Raw genomic sequence first — 20586 nt, forward strand, 5'->3', positions numbered from 1 at the left:
GTCAGATTCAGGAACGTGGCAAGGGCATTAGCAAAGGGGCAGGAGTGTCATTCAGGATTAATGTTGAAGTAAGAAAGCTTAAGATAGTGATTTGGCTGGTTGTATCTTCAAGGATTGAGCATAACTACAATAAGGGGAATGATTTTTTTTGATGATATAATCTTCAAACGGGCTGGAAATTTTTAGGAAGAATAGAGGGAGAATGTTCTGGAAATGTCATGATGAAGAAAAGGTTTTAAATGGAGAGAAAACACAACTACCACTTGAAAGAACCACAGAGAAGGCAGCATCCTCAGGGAGGAGCCTTTTTTGTGTTAAGATAAGCAGGGGAATGAAAACTTAGCAAGAGGTTAAACTTAAAGGGTAAGTCAATGATGACTGACTCAAGTTTCAGAGAACAGAACAGGGTTTGATGGATTGGGAAGTGTGTAAGCCTGGATTAGAGTGGGAGAGGTACTCAGTTTCATGAGAGTGAGTGTTTAGATAACACTTAGGGAGGACTTGGGGGTTGGGGTGCCTTGTGGTGACTGACAAAAAGAAGGATTTGAGTCTTGAACGGATTGATAGTGTCCATGGCATATTGTGGGGTGGGGCAGTAAGTGTTGGGGGAAGTAGAATGGGAGGGTCTTGCAGCACCATGCACAGCCCTGTGTGTCCATTCCTCAGCCAGGCCCAAAGCCTGGCATTTGTGAGCAATGGCACCAGGAGCACATGGGGCTCAGAAAGCATTGTCTCCCCAACACATAGTTCTTCTAATAGCATAATTGAGACATCAGAGAAGTCTGTAGGCTCTGAGAGGGGCAATAGTGGGAGGGATGTGGGTGCACTATATGCTAATGTATATTTTCAACAATATTAACATTTATGTGTATCACAGTTGAGACATATTTACCACTGAGATATATGCTGCTATCTTACAGAAAATAGCAATTCTTTCAGCAAAAACAAAGAACCATCTAAAAGTCCTGCTGTAACCACTTTCGGATTGATCATCCAAATTGTGAGGCAAGGATTCTGGTAATTTAATCACTCCTGGATGAATGAGAATACAGAAGTTATCAGCTTCTTTTATGGGGGGTGGGAGGGCAGTGGAGGGACTAACATAGAAATCCCCAAATGGTATATTATACAAGGAACAGAGATTTTAAATAGAAAGAAATGTATATTTATTTTTCTGGAATGAATTCTCATGCATTCATTATAATATCTCTAAACATCATATCAGAATTTGGCATACCAAAATATTTAAGTCGAATATAGTTACCGGAAAATATTTTTTCTCATATTTTCCACTTCTTTGACTTTTCATAAAAATGTTTACAGAGAAAAGCACATTTTTTAGAGAAAGTCATTACAGAATGCATGGAGTATTATTATTACATAAGTCTTCAATGTCTCCATTTGTGCTAATCAAAATGCACGGAACACAAGCTACAATCCTCCGAAAATTGCTAAGAGCTTACAACACGGATAGATATTAATACTCTTTGTAGAAACGGAAGAAAATTACGTTTAGCCCAAGTGACTTTATATCCCTTCCTAGGTACATTAAGCCTCTTTTTAAAACTAAATAAAAATTATGTTTAGCCCAAGTACCTTTATATTCCGTCCTGGATACGTGACTATTTTCTTCATTTAATCTGCAACATTCAGGTTCTGTTTACGCAGCTGAAATACCTATTGTCCAAGAATTAAAGAAAACATAAAATAAAATTGCCATCATGCTATCAAACCCTTTTGCTAATATAAAATTTCTGAACAAAGACCTGAAAGGATATATTCTTATGTGGCAAACAGATTTAAAGTCTGCTTTAACAATCTAGAAAACAGAGAACAAATGTAGAGAAATCACAGGATGCATGTTAACTGCAAGCTACTGGTTCCCACAAAGAGAGACCAGAATTACAAGCAGGTAAGGTGCAGTAGAGGTTGGGACAAAGATCTAGGAATGTTTATAGAAAATTCCTCTCCCTTGAAACCAGAAGTATTAAAAAAACATTTTCTTCTAATAATTAAATGTATTACTCAAGCAAGTAACATGATACAACTAAAGAGTGTGCTGACTAGTTGTAAACACATCATCATACAAATATGCTAGTGGGTTTGGTTTTTATTTCATTTGTTGAAAAAATGTTAAAAATCAGAGAAAAGGTAAGTAAATATCACACACATACCTGCATCCACTACCCAGGATGATAAATACTAACTTTATCTCATATTGGCTTCTGACATGTTTTCATAAAATAAATGAAGTTATCATGAATCAACTTCATCCCCTTTTCTCCCCACGATCATTCTACTTCTTGACTAGCCAGAGGCAACTACCATCACAACTGTGTGTGTTTAATCAGTTTATGCTCTTATACTTTATTTCATATATATGTAGTCACTATCAAAACATTACATATTTCAAATTTCCATAAATGATATCATGTGGAATCATTTACAATATGCTTTTTAAATTCAACATTATATTTTTGAGATCCATTGATGTTGATAAATGTCAATTGTAACAATATACTGCATTTTATTTATCCATTTCTCTTTTGATATCATTTGTTTCTGATATTTCATTACTACAAATTATTCTACAATATGCAACTTTATATATATCGTTATGAAATGTGCAGGACTTTTTGTAGGATGTATGCTTATGAGTAGAATTGCTGAGTCACAGGTTTGCATCTTCAGTTTCCTGCTAGATTGTCAGATTATAAATTGGTCCTTAGTCTGTACTCTTTCCCCAGTATACAAGAGTTTTTATTTATCCACATTCTAAATTATATTTGGCAAGGTCAAACTTTAAAATTTTTTTCCACTCTTATTGGTGTAAAATAATACAGCATTTTAAACTAACGGTTTATTTTCTCGGTTATGAGATTGAGCATAATTTTAATTTTTTTTAAACATTCAAGTTTGCGCTTCTCTGAATTGCTTTCCATGTAGATGGTACACTTGTTTACTAGGTTGATTATTCATTTTTTCTTGTTCACTTTAGTAAATTCTTTTTACCATTGTAGCTACCTATTTTTAGTTACACAAGTTAAAAAAAATTTTATACCTTTAGGTTTTATGTATCTAATTGATCTATGTTTTCTTCATGACTTTTTTGTCTTAAATTATTTGCTTCCACATTGTAAGGAAAATTGTCAGTTACATATTCCTCTAAAAATTTTAAACTTTTACTTTTCAATCTGTGGCCTTGGATCCAGCAGGATTATTGTGGAGGGTAAAGTTCATGACAGAGAATCTCGTCGCATTCTTATCATATGTAGAGCCAGTTGACCCAGCACCAATTACTGCAGTGCTCACCTTTTCATGATTAATTTGTACTGTTGCCTCTATCAGACATTGCATTTCCTTGTGGCTATGGGTCTCTTTTTAAATTCTTTTTATTGACTCCTGTCCCAATTAAATATTGTTTAATACTGTGGCTTTAAATGTGGTAGGTAATGAGCCAAGTCTTTCTTCTCTGTTTTCCTGCTTTTCAAATTCAACTTAGAATATAAAGAAATACCTACGGCTGGGTAAGTCATAAATATTATAAAAGAAGTTTATTTGGCTCTTGGTTCAGCAGGCTGTACAAGGAACATGCCACCAACATCAGCTTCAGGTGAAGGCCTCAGAGAGCTTCCAATCATGGTGGAAGGGGAATGGGAGCTGTCATGTCACATGGCAGAGGAAGGAAAAGAGAGAGAAGGAGCTGCCAGGCTCTTTGAACAATCAGACCTCAGGGTAACTAATAGAGCGAGAGCTGATTCATTACCTCCAGGAAGGCACCAAGTCTTTTATAAGGGATCCACCCCCTTGCCCCAATACCTCCCACCACAGCTCACCTCCATCATAGGTGATCAAATTTCAACATGAGACTTGGAGGAGACAAATACCCAAACCGTATCAGTTGGTGAATAATTTTCTTTTCTCATAATACCTTTACCTGGTTTTTCTATCATGGTTATATTGATCTTGAAAAATAATTTGAATAGTTTTTATTTTTTAATTTTTAGAACAGTCTTTATTAGTTAGTGATTACGTATATATAGACTATTTGATCTTCTAGCCTTGATCTCTTTTCTTTTTCTGTGGATAGAACAAGAAGGGGGAATAGGAATGAATACATTTTCTAATGGTTATTAGTCTCTTCAAGTTTTCTATGTTTTATTCATTTTATAATGTAAATATTTTCAAAAAGTTCTCTTGGGCATTAATTTTATTGTATTATTCCTGTAAGTTTTAAATCACCATAAATCTAAAAATACTCTACTTTTTCATTTTCTAGTATTGGTTATTTGAGCTTCATCTTTTCTTCAGTTGCCTTGATTAAAATGTTCTTTTATTTTTCTTTTCTAAAAATACAGATTTTGATTTTCATATCTTCTCTTTTATTTTAATGTGTGCTGCCTTATTTTTCTCTTACCTTTGTAATTTGTTTCTCCTTCTTTCTTGGCTACATTGCATGCTTTGTATGTATTTTGAATATATATTCTATTTATCAGATATAATTGAGTTATTTATTGGATATATTTTATTTTTCACCTTCACCTAGCTTTTTAACATTACCACATAGCTTCTTTATGCTAATTTTTCTCTTCTTTTTCTAATTTATAAATGTACAGCAATAAGTGTTCTAACCATATTCTGTACATTTTGATGTGTAGAATACATTTTGATAGGTAATTTTTTGCAACTATTCACTTTTAAACACTTTGGTATTTCCATTGAGATTTCCTCTTCAAACTGAAGGTTATTTACACAATGTTTGTGTGCATACGTGTATATTTTAATACAAATAGGTAATTTTGTTATTGACACCATTTATCTGTGGTCAAATAATGCAAGTATGTTTTTTTGTAATTGAGATTTCCCTGGTGGCTTGTACTGATTGATTTTTAAAATAGGTTTCACATGTGTTGGAAAGAAGGTACAATATTTATTTCTTTAATGTAGAGTTTTATAGTTAGATAGAGACAGAAAAACAGGAAATAATGCTGTTGACTACATTGCTTATATTTTCTATGGCCCTGATATTTTTCTAAATCAGCTTTTTGGAAAATGTTTTAAAGACCCCACTATAATTATAAATTTGTTCATTTCTTTTGTATAATCCTGTTAATTTTAACTTTATGCATTTAATTTTATATCATTAAAGTATCACAATTTATAATATTTATATGTATATTAGTGAATACCCTTATTATTATAGAGTGTCTTATTCTTGTTAAAGCTTTTACTAAATTCTTTTTAATAATACCACTATTTGCTATTGTTGGGCCTGCTTTTTAAAAATAACTATTCCTTATTATTCTTTATTTTTTATGTCTTTTATCTCAAATGTTCTGTATTATTTGGCTTTATTTGTGTCTCTTAAGAGTAGCATTTAAAATGAATATTTTAAAATACATTCCTATATATTCTGTTATAACAAATGAGTATATTACTAATTTTGACTTATGTCTGGCATGCTATGTTTCCCTTTCTTCCTTATTTTTCCCTGGGTTCTTTTTGTTTTCTTTATCTCTTGCTGTGATGATGCAGTTTCCTGTTTTTCTCTGTTATTCTTTTCATATGTTTTGCTTATATGGATTTATCAACTGTATTTCTGTTTTTTTAGTGGTAACATTAACATTTTAGATACAGAATTACCATGTAATAATTATCTCTAATAATGATTTATCTGATTTTTTTTCTTTATTATTATCAACATTAGTTTTTTTGCTTTTTTGTAGGTAAGAGGGAAGTTCAGGGAATTTGAATTGACCTGTGTCTCTTAGCAACAAGCAAAACCCACCTTCAGCAAATGAACTTGCTGAAATTCAATATATATCCTAAACTTTAAACTTTTCCAACAAATTTAGAGCATTTAGTTTCTCTTCTCTCCTCTCAAACCATATGCTATTCACATTATTCTATCTAGAATTTTAGTTTTAGGTGTTTTCGAAAAGAAAGAAAGAAATTCAACAAAAATTACTTATTTAAATAAAATGTACAAACATATTGGATCTTCGTTTCTCACAATTGCTAACTGCATTTTATGCCTTCCATACAAGTGTACTCTTCTTTTTGCTAAGTAAATGCTTCTGAATTTTTATGAGTAAATAATTCCTTTACTCGTTTATGTATTAAAAATGTTTTCCTAATGCCCTTACTCTTGAATGATTGTTTATAGGTGTACATAACTGTAGTTTGATCATCTTTTCTTCAGCACGTTGAAGCTATTACTTCGTTGTCTTCTGATCTTTACTGCTTCTAAAGGGATATCTGTTCTCATTCTAATTATTAGAAATTTTGTTTTTCTCCCAGAGAGGGTGCATGGTTTTCTCTTTGGCTATTATGTTCTCCCTTCCGTTGTTTGTCAAAGTGTTGTTTGCTTGTATTCCGCTTAGCTCTTGCTGTGCAGTTCCTAAATGAAGATTCAGGCCTTCAGTCTGGAAATAGTTCTAAATCACTTTACGTCTTTAAATATTGACATTTTCTCTTTTGATAATTTGCTGGGGAAAAAAATCAAGTCAGACCGTTCTTCAAGACTGTCATAACTTTGATGTCGTATTTCCCCTTCCTTCTCTTTCTTTTTCGTTCTGTAGGTCAGTTCCCCAGTGCTCTTTCTAATTCATTAATATTTTCTTCAGCTCTTCTAAACTGATGTTAACCTAATTTACTCAATTTTTTTGGTTTTTATTGCTTTTTAATTTTAATGATTTGATTTTTTATTTCTAAAATTTCTCTTTAGAACTTGTCTATAGCCACATGTTTTTGAAACAACCATTTTGGATACTATAATCATTTCTTCTTTTCTTAATTTATACATTTTAAGATCTTAAAAATACATATTTAATTTTTTCTCAGATTGTGCAATCATAATTATGCCATTCAGTTAACATCTGCTTGATGGCTCTCTTTCGTGATTTCTTTTTATGCTTATATGCTTTGAAATTTTAGTCTTTCCTATACCACTCATATACCAGTCTTTCATGCTACAATGTTCCTTTTTTGGTTTCTTTGTTTGTTTTGGCTGAATCTCTCCTTTCTCACCTCTCCATGTGTGGCAGTTTTACAGTTGTCTCTACCTGCCTTGCCCTTGTATTGGCACCCAGACTCTCAGAATGCAGGGATATTATGAGTGTATTAGCTAGTTGGGGCCTGGCCAAGCTTTGGTGAAACACCTACTTGTGCTTCCTCCCACCTATTAGGCAACAACTTATCAGCCTCAGCTTTGCCTCTGAACATGGCTGGCCTGGCCTAACTCTCTATAGCACACACTGAATCTGGCTCCATTCTCCCACCCGTTTTGATCCTCAGAAGTTGAAAGCATAAACATTTCTGCTACTTCCTTGTCCTGGAATGTGGTAGGCCTGTGACTTAAACCACATTTACTGCCATGTGTTTTTATTCTTCTTCTGATCTTCAAAGATGTTTATCTTCCTTTTGGTTGTAACCATGCCTTTTAAAAGCATATGCAACATATCTTCTATCTTTGCTGTGAGTTTTTGAGGGGGAGCAGAAAAATATTCTACAGAAACTGCCCGTGCCAACTTGAACAGCAACCTCATTGCAAGTGGCTCTGTAAGAGCAAAGGCCGTCAGTAACAGTTACAGATCTAATTGCAAGTTTACATGAAAACCTCAGCCCATCACTGTTACAGTTCTGAGTGCCACTTATTTAGCAAGGGAAAATCACCTATGGAATATGGTTTCAGAGTATTGATTAGTCCTTTTCACACAGTTGCATGCTAGTGTCTGAAATTTTAGGAAGAGTTGCATACGTTTGACATAATATTACAAATAGTTTTATTTCTCCTGGTAAAATATACATCTCCTTGTGTTTGATATGACTTTAAGCTTTATGAATCATCTGTGTCCTACTGCCTTGTTGTAAAGTTATTTGTCAAATTCTTTCCTAAGATCAAGGTTTGATTGGAAAGACAGAAAGAATATGAGGAAACTTTCTGCCTAGCACGTAGATTTGGATGAGAAATTACATTGCTTTTAAAAGAATATGGGTATTGGAGTTAGTAAAGAAGAGGTGTCCTCACTTACAGCTGGACAGATCATCTTGGACAGATTTTTAATTTCTATGAAATTCTATTTTCTTAGTTTCTAAAATGGAATCTTTATGATGATTACATGAGATAATGTATGTAGTAGCACTGAGCATAGAGTAGGTACTCAATAAATATTAGTTGAAAGAAAGTAAGAGACAGAAAGTTTACACCTGGAGCACCAAAGAGGGTTCCAATTCCATCTACTTAGTTTTGCTTTTCTCAGTCACAAATCTCTTAGAACGAGTCTCAATAAATAAGTTACATTTACTGCAAATCAATTATCTAGTCAATAATCTTAGGGAAGTACTTTAACTCTGAAGATTTTATAATCATAGCTTCAGAGGAAAACATTCAAATTGAGTAGACTTGAATAAACCATTGATTTGTCAGTGAAGTCTAAGAATCTGAATAAATTCATTTTAAGTGTACCTTCATTATTTTCAATGACAGTTAGTTTTAGGTGGAAACTCTCAACTAACACTTTTGCAAAGACCAAAACAAATCACTTTGCAGAATGATTAAGGCAGAAACAAAGAGCAACTGAGTTTGTTCCTTGTTAAAGATATTTGCTTTTATATTAGTCCAAGAGAAATATGATGGTCTAGGAGACTGCCATTGAGCTAAATCTTACATTACTCATTTAGATATATTTAAGCTCACAAAATAGCTCCAAATTCCATACTACTCTTATAAAATAATCATAATTAATTGCTTTGGTATCAACATTGAGCCTAAAGGATAGTAATAATTCTATCTTATATTTTCAGAGTTCCTTGCAGTTTTCAAAGCACTTTTACAGGCCTTATCTGATTTGAGCCTCACAATAAGACTATAAAGCAGGAATTATTGTCTCCAGTACACAGATAAGGAAAATGAAGTACAGAGAAGTGAAATGAAGTTGCTCAGTAATTCAGAGTTCCAGCAACTACACTGTAGTTGGCAGGGCTGATCAAACTTTCTAGTGCCTAACAAAGTGTCATCTACACTGTAGGCATTTAAATTTGTACTTATGATATAAAAGTAAGATTTACTGAACAGAGCATTGTACAATATATTCAAAATTCCCAAGATTGTTTAGAGAATTTACATTATAGACTACCATTAAAATGCATGTTTTTGGCATTTAATAGAAATCAGTGATTTCTACATCTCTATCGCTTGAGAAATTACCTTCTGCATGTTTTATTTCAAGGATATCAAGTACTTCACTACTTATTTTTTTTTTAACTCCAAATTGTCAATGAAAGCAATTCAGTATTGTACAAAATGTAACTTTGTACAATTCTCTAAAACCAACAACCAAGAAAGAAGACACCTCCTTATTCTTAAGTATAACATGCCCTGATATGTTATTCTTATGTTCAAAAAGATCTTATGAGACATCAGACACTGAGCTCAAATAACTATACCAAAGGATTAAACCCAGAGCTTGCCTTAACAAGAAGTTCAGATTTGTTTTGCTAAGACATTACAAGTGCATGATGACATGTTTTAAACATACCAGTGCCTCTTGAGCAAAACAACTATTGTAATATTTACTATATTATAATATCATAAATTTGTAGCAGCACATATTACTACTATGGGTTTTTATTTCAGCGGTTTGAACTCCAGCAGGTCTTGAAATTATTTTTATAACTTTAAATGAGGTGCATTTCTTCATGTCTTATAAACAGTAAAAATTATTTCTATCTATATTACCTTTTCCCCATTTTCTAAACTACTTATTTTGGCCTTATTCATCTATGTTTCCATCCATGAGTCTTTCATATACCAGTGTTAATTTTATTGTGAGGATATAAGTCAATATCATTCCAAGAAAAACATGCCTGTTATACTCTAACAAAGTGAGTGCTGCTCCTTCACTTAATTACAAGCTCCTATCCCCCAACAAACAAAAATGATAAGGAAAACTCTGCTCTTCACATTTTCTTCTGGCACACTGTGTGACCTGAAGAAAATTCTGTTTCCTGCAGTCTGGCATCACATTTTAAATAAAGCTGCATTATGACTTCCACAGGCTTTTGGAAATTTTGCCCTTTTGGGCCCCTTTTTTATTAAAAAAAATTTTTTTTAATGATATTTTATGACTGTATTGCCACCAAGATGAATATATTGATATTGCATATTAAAACTTTTTAATCTAAGTTTATTTATTTCTGATTTTAAAAGAAATTAAAATTTTTTTGGCACCCTAGAGGTACTCTGGGCTCTAAACACTATGCCTGCTATTTCTAATAGAGAAGTCAGCCCTGATTCTAATCTTTGGGAAAACAGATTTTTAAAAAATGAATTTGACAGTTGTTTTCTTAAAAATTCTATTTATATTGATGCTCTTCTTAAAGTCTCTGAAAAGTATTCGGGGCTTCTTCAGCATTTAAGAAGTAGTCATCTCCATGCATATGCAATCAATACAAAGATTATTAATTTATATAATTTCACACAAAAAAGTCTAACATTGCCTTACAATGTGCTGGGACTAGAGTAAGAGGCTTATATGCATCATTTCATTTAGTCCTAACTACCCCCAAGAAGTAGGTATTAGTATTATAACTTGCATTATACAAATACCGAAACTAAGGTTCAGAGGAATAAAGTGGTGTGTTCAGTGTCCCACAGGAAGTACGTGGTAGAGGCAGAATCTAAATCAATGGTTGTCTGAGCCTTAACCACAATACCTACCCCAGTTGGTGTTTAATGTATTATTTTGATGATTGTGATATATTTGAGTTACTTTTACAATATAATGTTCAAGTTGTTTTTTAAAGCATATTTTATTGCTAAAATTGAAAAAGAAAAGATAATCTTCTTCCACGATTTTATATCATAAGGAGGAACAAAGAGCCTTAATTATATATGGCCTACCTTGAATCCACCCTCATATCTCCACACATAAACACGTATCTGTAAGTATGCCTTACACACACACACACACACACACACACAATCTCACCTATTCTTCCCCAAACATGGGTTGTGAGATTCTTCGTAGAATATTCTTTCTTTTACTTTTATTTCAGCAAATATCTTTAGTTCAACTTCAAAACCCTATACTAGGCATAAATAATGTAAATATGAGAAAGACATATCAGGAAAAAGGAACAATTTAAGCTTCTTTTATTATTTTGACAAAGGGGTCGTATCAGGTTCCAATTCTGCTGGTATCTACAACTCATTAGCTCCAGGCAAACTCTCTTCGCTAAAAATAATGAAAAGGATCGCATATTACTTGACAAAGTGAAAAGAGAGGATAATGCAAGTGGGCAGATTGGTAAGCTGCGGGATGAAAAACTGTCACCAACTAATGGCCTGAATTTGCACTGACTCGTCTAGGTGTTGTGATGATCCTGTCCAGCTGATTCAAAAAGAAGCATGGTGGATAGCCTTGATAACTAATGCTCAGTCAATGCAATTGCAACTAAACTTCTGTTCTTATCCAGAATTCTTTTGTTACTCTAATTCACATGTACTGTTTTACTTAGGGGATGCTAACATGCCATAATGGGTTTTTGGCAATATCCATTAGCTTTGAGAGGGGCAAATAATGAATAGGTAGACCACTTTTCTTTTGCAAAGGCTCAACATGTAAATTTTTATTTAAGCAGGACAGTGGTAAGTTCAGATTATGTTCATTTATTGAATATGTACTAAGGGGAGGATGGTGCTTTAAAATACTTGAACTGATTTGTGAAGCTGTATTTTCAAGTTCTTCCTGAGCTAACATGAATGTATTTACATTATTTGTATAGGTGGTGTTAAGATGTCAAAAAAGCAGCACAATGCCAATTATACTCATTCACTCTTCCTTTTTATGCCATGGAGGCAAGAGTAGCCTGCTTCTGGAGTGAAAGACAATTCTGAAACAAATTCTAGGGAAGGGAAGTCCTATGTTTCAAAAAAAAAAAGAACTACAAAAAGGCAAAGAAAGGATTCTACACAAGAAATAACTAAGTCTATGTAAGTTCTAAAGAATTTCTTTTTCTCTTAGCCATATGTAGAATTTCTTTCTGGATCAGGCTTATTTTAAGACACGAGCCTTTCCAACTAGAAGTTGGAATAAAACTCACATATAGAATGGACTAAAAAAATTAGAGCATGATGATACTGCAAAAGTTTTCCAAACCGTAAATCCTTATGTGCTGAATTATTGATTGCACTTTGAGAGCTGAGTTAGAAGAATGTGTGGTTTATATCTTTAGACCAGGCTCATCCACACTGGAACTACTGACCGTCTTTCATTCTCCTTCACAGTTAATAATTTGAATTCAATCATCTTGATCTTTCTCGTTTCTTATCCTTGGCTATAAAACTTATATTTTATAATATATAAATATTTTAAAAATCAATTGCAATCTAAGAAAAACCGTAATGTAAAAGAAATATTAGACTATTAGACATGCAGAAGTTTTCAAAGGTAAAGATAATTATCCAAATTATCCATAATTTAAATATGAATGCATGAGTGTCAGTAAATTATTAGCTATCATGTACTCTTTGTATTCTATGATTGAGGTATATACTATTAGTTTATCTACAATTTTCAGAGAATTACCTAAGTTCACATAGCAAAATAGTGGCACAGCTAGGTCGATTGTTATTACAAAAAAAAATGGGTGAGAAGAAAACTGAATTCAATGAAGTGTTAACTATCAGGAAAAAAACAATGAACAATATGTCAACAAAACTGGAAGTATTAGGTAAATTAAAAGTTCGGTAAATTACTATCAAAAAGATAGTGCATTTCAAATAAATTCTTTTCTTTTCTTTCTTTTTTTTTTTTTTTTTTGTGACAGGATCTCACTTTGTCACCCAGGCAGTGACAAAGTGACAAAGTGTCACCCATGCAGTGGCGTGACCAGCTTACTGTAGCCTTGATCTCCTGGGCTCAAGCAATCCTCCCACCTTAGCCCCCCAAGTAGTTGGGACTACAGGCACACACAACCATGCCTGGCTAACTTTTTTGTATTTTTTGTAGAGACAGGGTTTTGCTATGTTGCCCAGGGTGGTCTTGAACTCCTGAGCCCAAGGCATCTGCCTGCCTCAACCTTCCAAAGTGCTAGGATTACAGGTGTAAACCACCATGCCCATCTCAAATGAATTCTTAATCCAGGAAAGTCTTCAGACTCTTCTCTCTTGTTCCTCCTTTGACTTATGTCTCCAACTTCCGTGTTACCCACTATTCCAGAGGCTGCTCAGAAATCCCATGACTCTCAAAAGGTACTGTAAAACTACCTGAATAAAAACGCATCTTTCTCTCCTCTGTTTCCACGTTGTACTTGTGTCTCATTTATGCCACAGTGGGATGTGCATGTTTCTCTATCCCAAAAGATTGATAGCAACAAGGCTCAGTCATCTCTGTGGCCCCTCAGTGCCAAGGTTATGGTAAGTACCCAATAAAGTTTTGTTGAGGTGAAATCAACTGACATGAACTGAGTAGAAATATATGCTAAATTGGTAACTGCGTGTTCAGAAGACTATGAGAAGGAAAACTGCAACATGCGATTAAGAGGGAATTGATGCTAATGATTAAAAAAGAGAGAGAGAGAGACAAGAGAGACTTTATACTAGACCTATGGGACCAAGCTCTATTAGGTCTGAGACTGAAATAATTCTGAACTTAAAAGGGTTATAGCATAAGATGTCAAGAGTTTAATTTATAATTAACATTTACCAAGCCAGACTAAAGTCCAGACTGGCCTGGTCATTGTCTATTTGTATTTTTTTTTTATTTTTAATGTTCACACAGTGTGGTAGTTTTATGGAGCAACCAGCCTATATAAGGTTACTTTGCTGAGACGATGGTGCAACTAAGACCCCAAACTCAGAGTCTTTCAAAGAGAAATCCTTAATGTAGTAAGATAAATTAAAAAATTATCATTCAGGAAATTGTAGTGAATGCATCAGGGGTGCATTCAGTCTGGGAGCTGTTGTTTTGTATTTTTGCCGTTGGTTCTGAGGTTGATACTTTTTTAACTCTGAAAATGTCTTCTGACCTTTTTAATACAAACTCTTGATTCACTGTAATATGAGTCTTACCCTTTCCTAGACTTCCTGAAGAGCGAGGTTCTAAAGACAATCAACACTAAACTTAGGTCATACGTGGAACCATCCCCAAAGGTCAGAGAAGATACCTAGAGAGATTTCTGTCTTAGTCCACTTCTCTTCCTATAACAAAATACCTTGGATTGAGCAATTTATAAACAACACAAGATTATTGCTCACAGTTCTGGAAGCTGGGGAGTCCAGCATTAACGTGCCAGCAGATTCAGTGTCTCGTGAGGGCCTGTTCCTCATAAATAGTGCCCTCTGTGCACTCACATGGTGGATGCGGTGCATATGCTCCTTCAGGCCTCTTTTATCAGGGAACTAATCCTGTTCATGACATAATCACCGCCCAAAGGCCCCACCTGTTAATACAATTGCACTGGGGATTAGGTATCAACATATGAATCTGGAAGGACACAAACATTGAGACCATATCTTATTCTGCATATTGGGAAGGTACAGAACAAAATGAGACAAAACTTTGCTCAGATGTATGTTCCTCACAGGAGATCCCAGCCTATCCCGAAAGACGTTAAAAGTAAAAAAGTGATTTGAACCAGTGTTTATGTACCTTTCACTGCTGCAGATGTTCATCCTGATAATTTAATCAAAACATCTAGCACTTTTTATGTTGAGAGATAAAGAGCACACATAATGGGAGAATAATGCATTTTTCTCCAATGGAGCAAGAACTAATGTCAAGAAACAGCATATTGATTCAAATGGGAACAGCGCATGTTGTTTGGGACAACTCCTCTTGGGAATAATGGACAACCAAATTATCTTCATAATTTAAACAAAATGAGCTCTTGCTTTTTCCTGTAAATTTATCTCCCTTGCATCTCTGGGTTGGCTCAAGGAGAACCCCAAGATTGAAAGGCCTACACTCTACCTCATCCAACTAGATGGATGCAAGCCCCACATCTTCCTTTATCTCTTGTCTTGCTTCTTAAAGCTAGGAGTGACCCTTATCAGCTAGAGAGCTCTATCCTTCCAGATTTCTATTTACTGTAGCCGATGTTTTAGGGTGAGAATACTTCTGTCCTGTCTCATTTTCCAATTACGTGCTTAGTGTGTATATCTTTTTTCCCCAATAAATTACTGCCATAATAGCAGGAAGTATCCATACAAAACATCCGAGTTGCTTCATAGATAATATCTTGATGTGAATACAAATAAAATGTACCTGTCAGAAAAAAAAAAAAATCCAATCTAGTTTATTACTAATTCTTCCAGTTTTAAAGATTTACATATTATGAGTTCTTACATATGCCCCATCATGATTTTTTGAGTATAATATTCATCCTCCCTTAAAACTTCTTGTGTCTGAAATCCTTCCCCTACACAGCCTGGCTTTATTACTCCTACCACTATTGCTGCTGCTACTGCTACTATTATTACTGCTACACCGTAATTATTACATCCTTCACCACTTCCTTCAACAAGGTCACCACTACTGTTACTGCTGGAACTCGTCCTTCTAGTCTCAACTTTATGTTATGTTCCAGACAAGTTAAGTCCTCCAAATCCGAGCTTTCCTACCAGTGCTGCAGCATTACAGGAATTGCTGATATGCTATGGTATTGGTCTCCTTCACCTTCTATTGATCTCATCGACTAATCATATGCCATTACATACTATCACATCAAATATATTGTATTTAGACAAAAAAAATGTTGTGGACCCTGCTCTAACTATTCACATAGCTTTCCTTTTTCCTTTCTTGCATGTATCAACATTATTGCTATGGTAGTTTAACACTAGGCAGGGAGAAACAACAAGAGGAAACACCAGGTCACTTAGGCAGTGACTAAGTCCCCCTTACATGGGGCGGTACCACAGTGCTTAGCAAAGTGTGTGGCAGCCAGTGGGTGATTAATATTTATTTGTTGAATTAGTAAATGAAGTGGCCGTCTCCACATTTCACAGCCACTGTAAAGACAAAGAGAATCATTTGGGGCCCATCCACCTTTTCAGGACAGTTTAAACCACAGAACCCAAATAAATAAGCCCCGTGCTGATTATCAGAGGGTAGGGGATTTCAGAAAACAGCAGGGTTGCTGAAGAAAGAGAACAAGGTAACTAGAACTAAGTGGAGACTAAACAGATACCAGAAAGCATTAAAATGAACCCACTGATTAAGAACAATGAGTGTCTTGATTAACTTGTCCTAATAGGAGGGGGAGTCGAACTGCTAATGTATGGGAAAGGAAGAGGGTAATTATTTTTTTATGTATTTATTTTTTTGAGACGGAGTCTCGCTCTATTGCCCAGGCTGGAGTGCAGTGGCACAATCTTGGGTCTCTGCAACCTCCGCCTCCCAGGTTTAAGCAATTCTCCTGCCTCAGTCTCCCAAGTAGCTGGGGATGTTCTTTTTTTAACAAAGGAAACCAGAAGGGACACAAGAAACATACATTAAGTTTTCAGTGAAGTTCTGCCTAATTATTTTAAAGGCAGGTGTATTGGCATATAATTTACATACAGCAAAAATTCCCCCTTTATCGCATACAGCTCTGTGAGTTTTGACAAGCACAAAGAGATGTAACCATCACACAGTCAAGATAGAGAACAGCCGGGCCCAGGGTCTTATGCCTATAATCTCAACACTTTGGGAAGCCAAGGTATAAGGATCACTCCAGGATTTTGGGATCAAGATAGAGAACATTTCCATTGCCTCCAAAATTCTCCTCATTCCCCTTTGTCAGACTCCTTCCTCTACCCGCACTGATCTGCTTTCTGTCACTGCTGCTTTTATTTCTCCAGAAGGTGATGTAAATGGAATCAAACAGTGTCTAAACTTTTAAGCCTGGTTTACTTTACTTAGCATAATGCATTTGAGGTTCATCCATGTTTTTGCATTTATCAGTAGTTCATGTCTTTATTTTATTTTGTGGAGTAGTATTTCATTGTGTCGATATATAAAATTTATCTGTTCAGCAATTGACAGACATGTGGGTTATTTTCATTTTGGGGACTATTATGATCAAAGCTACTATAAACATTTGAGCCCAGGATTTTCAGTAGACACATGTTTCCATCTGTCTTGGGTAAATACCTAGCAGTACAATTGCTGGGTCACAGGATAAGTATCTGTTTCACTTTATAAGAAACTGCCATCCGATTTTCCAAAATTCTGCCTTTGTTTTTTTTCTTAAATTTCTAGCATTCTATCTTCAAGGGTAACTGTTGGCAAGGCTGAGGTTTGCAGATGGTATATGACAGTTGTAAGGAAAAAATAGGATGCACAGATTTGATGGGAAGGAAAACACAGATGACACATGTTTCCTGGGTATCTTCTGATCTGTCCTTACATTCTATAATTTGAAGACACAAGTCAGGATGAAATCCAGGCAGGACAATGCTGCCTGTCAGCTACCATCTGCAAATACCCATTTCCCATTTCCCCACTCCTGGCTCTATACTCAGGCTCAGCATTTCCTTGTCACACACACACACACACACATCCTACCATTATACACCATCCTGGCTCTGGGTTCCATCAAAGGAATGGGGAGTGTAATTCTAAAAATGTAATTTATGTTAAAAAAAAAAAAAAAGGTAATTATGCCTCTTTGACAGTATTAACAGTGTTCCTAGAGGTTCAGGAAGACAGGAAAAGAAAAAAAGAAAGAAAAAAAATTATTGCTCATATTACATTATCATTATTTTTACCTGGCACATTTCCTAAATCTAGCTGGAAATGAAAAAGCCTGTTCCAAATGCAATTTTGAAAAGTGTTCATATTTGTGGGTGTTTCTGCACTGTCTGGAACCAGGAAGTAGCAAAAGTCTTAAAATGTAAATGATTTCCCCTTTGAGCTTTGCAAACCAGTTTTAGAGTGTTATTTTGCCAAACATTATTGCTACCCAAAGCTCTAACCCCAATTTCAAGCAGGATGGACTTACATGAAATCAAAGATGAATGAAGATTGGGGTGGGGAATGGAGAATGTGTCCCTGCTTCTGATTGCTGATAGTGTCAAAACTTTGTATGAAATTTATAAGGCAAATGCCTTCAGGAAGAAGGGAAAGGAATTTAAGGGACAGATGAACCTTGTCCCTAGAGACCTTGAAGCCCTTAACTGGTTTACCAATCTTGTGTGACTTGAAAGAGTAAATTATCTCCTACCCATGTGTCATTTTTGAAATTGGTGTAGGTTAGATGGGGCCCACATAACTTGGTGATGATAGAGCCCTTTAAAATAACTTTTCACATAGTGAAAATATCCCTTTTGACGAGTAACTCTTCAGACACACAGATTGGGAGTCATACTTTAGTCACCACCCATGACCTACCATTTATGACTTGTAGACACAGCTGTTTCTGAGTGATCTCTGATGAGTTGTTTTAACAGGAGAAGTTGAGCAAGTAACTTACAGGCTTATTGCTCATTAATTCCTTCCTCAAACTATGTCAGAGATACAAAAGGCTGTCCAGAACTTAATAATTGTAGAATAGTACTTATAGACCTTATGAAAAAGGGATAAGCACAGAGAAATGAAGCCATTTAGAATCTGTCAAAGAACAGAGTGAATTTCAAAAACAACCCTATGTTTCATTAAAAATTTATTTATTCGAGTTTAATGTACTTTGAAATGAATTTGCATTTTTAAGGAACAGAATGTATTTTTATTTTCATCAAGGACATACCACCCCAGAAAGGTCACTTATATGCTGTGACAATGTCAAGTGCTTTCTATCCGAAATTTGGCATGCTATTAAATTCTTGTTCCATAAAATCTTCAGGATAGCATCTTACCTTTATAATGTAACATGGCTTTTGATCAAAGACTTTTTAAAATACATCTTGCACTTCAGGTTCATTTATTCTGAATATACCCATTCTTAACTCTTATCAAATAAATATATGTAATACATTTCCTGAAAGTGCCCAGAGTGAAAGAGATAAGAAATTAATTTCTTTGCTTCTGAAATGATCTTAAATGCTCAATTATCTGTCATGTCAAAAGTTGGGCTTACAAACTTATAATTCCAGTTTTTTTGACAAGGAATTCTATCTTTTGTTTAAACCACATGGTATTGTTTTAGAATATTTTCTGTTTTATTATTATAGAGTTAGACACTTGAGAAAATGTAAATATTATTTATTTCAGTGGTCTGCAAACTTTGGCCTGTGGGTCAATCACCAATTTTTTGTAAATAAAGTTTTATTGGAACCCAGATCCTCTCTTGTTCATTTAAGCAGTGTTTATGGTTGTGTTCATGCTGTGGTGACTGAGTAGAGACATAGCAAAGGAAACCTCACGGCCTACAAGCTTAAAACACTTACTGTTTGGCCCTTTAATAAAAAGTTGCCGGTCGATCAGTTAGTGTATCTCCTACATTTTACAAAAAGGGAAAACCACGAAGTATTTGACATTTTCCATTACTATTTGAGACAATACCAGGAAAGAAGATCGTCATATTATGAAATCTTATAATGCCTAAATACATGCTGGTTTGCTTTACATTAATATATATGTAAAAAAATTACTTTATACCCCTTTGCGTTAACGCGGGGCTAAACTAGTGTATCCCCTAAGAAAACAGCATTGTCTCTATGGTCTATGTCAGAGACTGGATGTCAAAGCCTCAAGGAAACTACAGCTGTATAGTATTAATGAATTTAAACATTATTTGTAAATCAAGCTATTGATCAGAAAAGAGTGGAGGACTTTAAAACAAACTAGTCATATGTAATGAAAAATCATGTCTCCCTCCTTATTGTAAAGATTGCAATAAATCAGAACGAAATAAGTCAACCACACAACTCTTCTTGTAATGCCTCTCCCTTTTTCAGTCTAGTAATGACAAAACAGACAAGCTGGACATTTGGAAGAGCAAGTGGAAAGTACCTCAGATATATTGTAAGCTGGCAGCTTTCTCACGGAGAGACTGGACCCATACTTTAAGAAAGCCTACAAAACCATTTGACTTCAAGGTACCCTGAAGCCAAGATGTATAGGCACTGTCTTTAACTTAAGGACACCTGAAAAGGACTTTTAATGCCAACTCAACTTGTGGTAAAATCATACTGTAGTGTCCACGAATGTCACCCATTGAGTTGTGCAGCACAAAATTCATGTGAACATATATGACAGTACTATTTCTGAAATACTGGCACTAGCACTTTAACTATAGCCAAAAAATTTACAATAGGGACTAATAGAGGTTTACAAAATAGAAGTAATTACATACATAAAAGTATAGTTGGCATTACTGAACAATAATTACGAGCCCTTAAACACGTGTTTCAGGTCATTGAAATTGAGTTGTTATAGAATGACCTCACTATTTTCATCATGGTTACCACAATTCTGCCCAGCACCAATCTCAAAATTTTCTCTTGCATAATACAAAATATATATGTAACTCCAAGTTATGTTTGTACTTTAAACGAAGACAGTTAGAATCATTAATTTTTTATAATCTTGAATTTTTTTCTTTTTAGAAATTTATTGAGGTATAATTTGCATACAATAAAATGTACCTATTTTCAATATA

The 20586-nt window shown here is 34.7% G+C and overlaps 1 long non-coding RNA gene across 6 annotated transcripts in view; it reads right to left on the reverse strand.

Annotated features, from left to right (window-relative positions):
• The window catches only part of LOC126947844 (uncharacterized), a 212073-nt gene that overhangs the window by 43063 nt on the left and 148424 nt on the right, over nt 1–20586 (reverse strand). For 5 of the 6 annotated variants that reach the window (XR_007723219.1, XR_007723218.1, XR_007723223.1 and 2 more), the window contains one exon: nt 1597–1677. The exons of the other annotated variant lie outside the window; for it this stretch is intronic. This is a non-coding gene — a long non-coding RNA (uncharacterized LOC126947844). The remainder of the gene's footprint in view (nt 1–1596; nt 1678–20586) is intronic. 6 annotated transcript variants of the gene reach the window in all.

This window comes from Macaca thibetana, chromosome 2 (genome assembly GCF_024542745.1).
Source record: "Macaca thibetana thibetana isolate TM-01 chromosome 2, ASM2454274v1, whole genome shotgun sequence".
In the NCBI taxonomy this organism is placed as follows: Eukaryota; Metazoa; Chordata; class Mammalia; order Primates; family Cercopithecidae; genus Macaca; species Macaca thibetana.